The following is a 6,397-nucleotide window of genomic DNA, read 5'->3' on the forward strand; positions in this document are numbered from 1 at the left end:
CTCATCTAAGCAGTTCAGTATCAGCGCTAATCTGGATCCCAAATAGGAAAGCGCGCTCATCGAGTTCATCCGTGAGAACCGGGACATCTTTGCATGGAAACCTTCTGACATGGCGGGTGTACCGAGAGAACTCGCTGAGCACACTCTCAATATTGATCCAAAGTTTAAGCCGGTCAGGCAGTTTCTTCGGCGGTTCAATGAGGAGAGGCGTAAGGCCATTGGTGAGGAAGTGGCCCGGCTCTTGGTGGCCGGGTTCATTATTGAAGTTTTCCATCCATAGTGGTTGGCTAACCCGGTGCTTATGCTTAAAAAGAACGGCACCTGGCGTATGTGTGTGGATTACACGGACTTAAACAAGGCTTGTCCGGCTGATCCTTTCGCTCTCCCTCGTATTGATCAAATCATTGATGCTACGGCGGGCTGTGAGCGTTTGAGCTTTTTGGATGCTTATTCTGGTTATCATCAGATCAAGATGGCAGTTAAGGACCAGGAGAAAATGGCTTTTATTACTCCGTTTGGAGCCTTCTGCTATGTGTCCATGCCTTTTGGGCTGAAGAGTGCCCAGGCGACTTATCAGCGATGTGTACAGAACTGTCTACACAGTCAGATTGGGCGCAATGTTCTGCTTATGTGGACGACAATGTGGTGAAGTACAGAGAGAAGGAGACCTTGATAGATGATCTGAAGGAAACCTTTGATAACCTTTGGGTATACAAGATGATGCTTAACCCGGCCAAGTGTGTTTTTGGAGTGCTAGCGGGTAAGCTTTTGGGTTTCCTGGTTTCTAACAGAGGCATCGAGGCTAACCCGGAGAAGATCAAGGCAATCACTTCTTTGGCTAAGCCGGCATGTGTCAATGATGTTCAGCGTTTGGCGGGTCATATTGCTGCTTTAAGCCGGTTCATAAGCCGGTTAGGTGAGAAGGCCATACCGCTGTATCAGATGATGAAAAAGACAGACGACTTTGTCCGGAGTGATGCTGCTAACGCCGCTTTTTAAGATTTGAAGAGACAGCTCGCTAAGCCACCGGTACTTGCTGCCCCTATTGATAAGGAGCCATTATTGTTGTATGTGGCTGCTAACACACGTGCCGTCAGTGTGGTCATCGTCGTGGAGTGCAAGGAGGCGGGCAAGGAATATCCGGTTCAGCGGCCGGTTTACTACGTCAGTGAGGTGCTCAGTGAGTCCAAGCAAAGATATTCACATTGGCAGAAGCTCATCTATGGGGTATTCATGGCAAGCCAGAAGCTTAAGCAATACTTCCAGGGTCATCCCATCACTGTGGTTAGTTCTGCTCCTTTAGGAGATATCATTCAAAATAGAGAAGCCACAGGACGAGTCGCCAAGTGGGCCATTGAACTTGGGCCTCATGGTTTGAAGTATGTGCCACGCACCGCTATCAAGTCTCAAGCATTGGTGGATTTCATCAATGATTGGACAGAGCTGCAGATGCCTAAAGAGAAGCCGGACAACACATATTGGACTATTCATTTTGATGGGTCCAGGAAATTAGAGGGCTCGGGGGCTGGAATTGTTTTAGCTTCCCCTCGAGGTGAAAATTTTTGTTATGTGCTACGGTTGATGTTTCCCTATACTAACAATGCAGCTGAGTATGAGGCCTTGCTCCATGGTCTTCGAATGGCTAAGGAGATGAACTTAAGCCGGGTAAGGTGTTTTGGCGACTCAGATTTGGTGGCTCAACAAGTATCAGGCAAGTGGGATTCCAAGGATCCTCTCATGGCGGCTTATCGTCGTGAAGTTGATGCCATTGCTGGACATTTCAAGGGCTACCAAGTGGAACACATTGATCGCAGAAAGAATGAGGCGGCTGATGCTTTAAGCCAGCTGGGGTCTCGGCGTAAGCCGGTGCCACCTAACACTTTCTTAGATATTCTGCATAACCCTTCTGTCAAGTTACCTACAGAGGAAGACTTGGCTGTTCCAGACCCGGAGGCTCAATTGGTGGCGGCTCTTCACGTCATCCCAGATTGGACAGTGCCATATTTGGCTTATATGACCCGGGGCAAGTTACCTGAGGATGAAACCTTGGCTAGACAGATAACCCGGCGGTCTAAGTCAATGACAATTGCCAATGGTGAGTTGCATCATCGCAGTGTCACTGGGGCGTTTCAACGCTGTGTCTCTCCTGAGGAAGGTTAAGAAATTCTTTGTGAGATCCATGAAGGATATTGCGGCCATCATGCCAGTTCAAAGTCTCTTGTGGACAAAGCTTTCCGTCATGGTTTTTATTGGCTGACGGCTCACGCTGATGCGGAGGATCTAGTTAGTAAATGTGATGGTTGCCAGAAGTTCTCACGACGGGCTCACGTGTCGGCTCAAGAATTGAGGATGATTCCAATTACTTGGCCGTTTGCAGTCTGGGGGCTTGACATGGTTGGGCCTTTCAAAAGGTCCAAAGATAAAAAGACACACCTTCTGGTGGCGGTTGATAAATTCACAAAGTGGGTTGAGGCAGAGCCGGTTAGTAAGTGTGACGCAACCACGGCGGTTCAATTCATGAAAAAGGTGATCTTTCGTTTTGGCTTTCCACACAGCATCATAACTGACAATGGTACTAATCTGTCCAAAGGTGCTATGGAGGAGTTCTGTCAACGTGAGCATATCCGGCTTGATGTTTCATTAGTAGCTCATCCCCAATCCAATGGTCAAGTGGAAAGAGCTAATCAGGAAATCTTGAAAGGCATCAAGCCCCGGCTTCTGGTTCCTTTACAACGGACGCCGGGTTGTTGGGTGGAGGAGTTACCCTCTATGATATGGAGCATCAATACTACCCCTAACAGGTCTACGGGTTATACACCTTTCTTCATGGTTTATGGAGCAGAGGCGGTTCTACCTAGTGACATCCGTCATGACTCGCCCCGCGTGGTGGCTTACGTTGAAGCTGATAATGAACAAGCCCGTCAGGATGCACTTGACCTGTTAGATGAAAAGCGTGACTTGGCAGCAGCCCGCTCGGCGATTTACCAACAGGACCTGCGCCGTTATCACGGCCGCCGAGTTAAGACCAGAACCTTTCAAGAAGGTGATTTGGTGCTCTGGCTCATCCAGGATCAAACTGATGCACACAAGTTATCCCCACCTTGGGAAGGGCCTTTTGTGGTTAGCAAGAACTTGAACAACGGGTCATACTACCTTATCGATGTTCGAGAGCGCAAAGACTCACGTAAGTCAGAGGAGGAGACCCGCCGGCCGTGGAATATCACTCATCTTCGGCCTTACTATACTTGAGCTGCCGGCTCTCATGATGTACATATTTTGACGATGCATATATTATGATAAGTAATAAAGCAGGACCTCTGTCCTTTCCATCCTCAATGATCATATGTCTTCATCATCATAAATTTAAAATGACCAAACGGGGCCTGATTGTATTCAAATCTAGCTTAACCCCTTTGGTCCGGCTCATGATCGTATTTGAATCTAGCCGTTAAACCTCATGGTCACTAGGGGGCTTCCTGTTCAAACATAGGTCATATTCGAACCAAAGAGAACACAGCTGTCGGTACCCTCTTGATCGGCACAATGCCAAACTCACTAGGGGGCTTCTTGATTGTATTCGAATCATAGCTTAACCCCTTTTGGGTCCGACTTGGATCGTATTCGAATCAGGGTCGTTAAAAACCTCTCAAGGTCATTTGGGGGCTTCCTGTTCACACATAGGTCGTATTCAAACCAAAGAGAACACAGCTGTCGGTACCCTCTTGATCAGCGCAACACCAAAGCCACTGGGGGCTACATGATCGTATTCGAATCCTAGCTTAACCCCTTTGGTCTGGTTTACTGATAGTATTCGAATCAGAAGCCTCAAATATGTCTTTCTATTTTGCTTAAGTTTTTTGGAAACAATCTTTGTTTTTCACTTGAGACTTTTGTCCAGATCTAAGTATAAGTATGGTTTGAATTTAACCCGGCTTGATTTTGGATGATAAGTCGCCAGCGTATGACAATCATCATACATTTGGAAGTGTTGGCTTCTAAAGAATTGGGTTATCACCCTTACTGTTCAGGTCACATGAACCGGCAGTACAAATTCAAAATCACAGGTATGATATTATAGTTGTATTTCAAAGCTATAATTCATAACAGGCTTATCTGTATCTCTTCTTTCAATATTAATGGTTGCACGTAAGATGTTATGACTCGCCCTGCGGTAAGCCGCCAAGGGTTTTTGTGATCTATTTCTGTGTGCAGGATAGTTCAAAGACTTTCTTATGCATAATGAAAACAGATGATAAGTTTAAACAGGGAGAACATAAGGCGGCGGATTAACAAGTGTTGAGCATCAAAACGTGCACGATGGCATGACAAAGCAAAGTCATCTTTACCCTATTACATGACTCGCCGAGTCCAAATGATTAAATTGTTTTCCAGCAAGATACAAATATGAGCTGCCCGGCGGGTCAATTTTCTTGTTGGCCTGAAGCTTCTGGGTCAACCCTTTCCGCTCCTCCGTCATGTTCCCTGTCCTGGAAGGTTGATGATGACCAGTCAATGCCATTCAAAGCTTCAAATTCAGCTTCATCATCAATTAGTCCGGCCGGGTCAACTTCAGGGGCGAAGGTATGCTTACAGATTGGAGGGACCAGGCTGGTCACTTTATAATGCAGCGTTGGAATCCTCCGATTTTCTGCGTCGTAACCCGACTGGTACTTGGTGAGATCCATGTCATCAGCAATCAGGGTGGCCACAGGGCGTATTTCCTTCACACAAGCGGTGAAGTCCTCCTGTTCAAACGATGTGCCATCCTCCTTAAGGCTTGGATATCCAATGGCGATGTCGGCCGGGTCTAACTCTGGTAGCCATGCCTTGGCCCGGCTTAAAGCAGCCACGGCTCCGGCTCTTGCAGATGATCGCCTTAATTCATTGAACCGCTGGGGCAATACAGAAAGCCGCTTTAGCACATGCACTAAGAGTGTGGGGACTTCGTTTGACAGGGCCACTGCGGCCAAGGCACGCTGAGATCCAGTGTAAAGTTGTTCCACGAGCGTATAAACTGCCTTCAGCTTCACCAGCATGTCTTGGTTAAGGTTGGAGCTCCTGGGGCCTGCATAGCAATATCAGGTGAGTTAATCCTAAGTCATATGATCATTAGAAAGATTCAATATTTGACACTTGCAGGGCGACTAACCAAAGATTGCTGAGACCATCTGAGATATATGGCGTTTTAAGCTGGATAATTCAGTGGTCACCTCTTCAAGAGCCTTTTCTACTGTTTCAGCTCGTTGGGTTAAAGCAATTTTTTCTTCAGCCCAGGCCTTCTTCTCAACTTCAAATTCGGATTTCAATTTCTCTTGTTCAGCCACGCTGAATTCAAATTTGGAATTGGCTTTTTGAGTTTCGGCCTCCCGAGCTTCCAGTCAGTTCTTCAAATCATGCGTTCTGATTGAAGTTGGGTAGTGGTGGCCTGCGTAAATGCCGGGTCAAAAATCATGAATGTTAGCATACAATGTCAAGTCCTATATACTTTGCAAGCAAGAGTACTTAGCACTTGGGGGCTAATGTCTAACGAAGGTCTTATTTGAGTGGCGGTTCATGAGAGTAAGTCCCAAACACTTTGCAAGCAAGAGTGCTTGGCACTTGGGGGCTAATGCATATTGCTGTTAAATCTACGCAAGGCCTATATTCTGCACAAGCATGTGAAGGACCGGCTCACTCATGTTGATTAAGCCAGCCCTTGGGGACTACGAAATAAGCCGGATTTTTACAGGTTTGACCAAAAGATATTACTAAAGTTTATACGTCTGTTCTAAGTCTACAGCATATTCATCATAAGCAATAGACTTGGGGGCTGGCATAGTAAGGATAATTCAGTGAAGGGAAAGAATTTATACCTCAAATTTCTGGTGCATTTGCTTCACCATATCAACTTCGAGGTCACGGCTGCTGTGCACTTGGCTAAGATATCCAGAAAAAACTTCCCCAATGCTCATGTGAGTATAATCAGCAATGTCAAATCTGATCTTGCGGCGTTCCAGGTGCTCTTCTTTGGCAGAACACTTGGCTAGCACAGTTGGTGTCCCCGGCTCAGTGTAGCCAGTCTTGGTGATTTCAACTTCAGCATCTTTTGGGTTGTCTGTCTTAGCTGGGCTAGAGACTTCAAGATTTTCAGAGCCATTGGCGGTTTGATCAGCAGGCAGGTCAGTAATTGATGTTGGCATGTCATGTGCCGGGTCAAGTGGCGGCTCAGGAACAGAGGCTTCAGGCGCGGTCGTCTGGAGTTCCGGCTCTTTGAAGGATGGCTCTTCGGTCGGCTTGTTCTTTTTCACCTTCTTGCTGGACTTTGCTTTTCCGCTGCATAAGATCGCAATATCAGTACAAGCATAAAGAATTGAAATGAATACAGGATAAGTAAGTTGTCATTACCAGATACGTCTCC

This window comes from Aegilops tauschii, chromosome 3 (assembly GCF_002575655.3).
Source record: "Aegilops tauschii subsp. strangulata cultivar AL8/78 chromosome 3, Aet v6.0, whole genome shotgun sequence".
NCBI lineage: Eukaryota > Viridiplantae > Streptophyta > Magnoliopsida > Poales > Poaceae > Aegilops > Aegilops tauschii.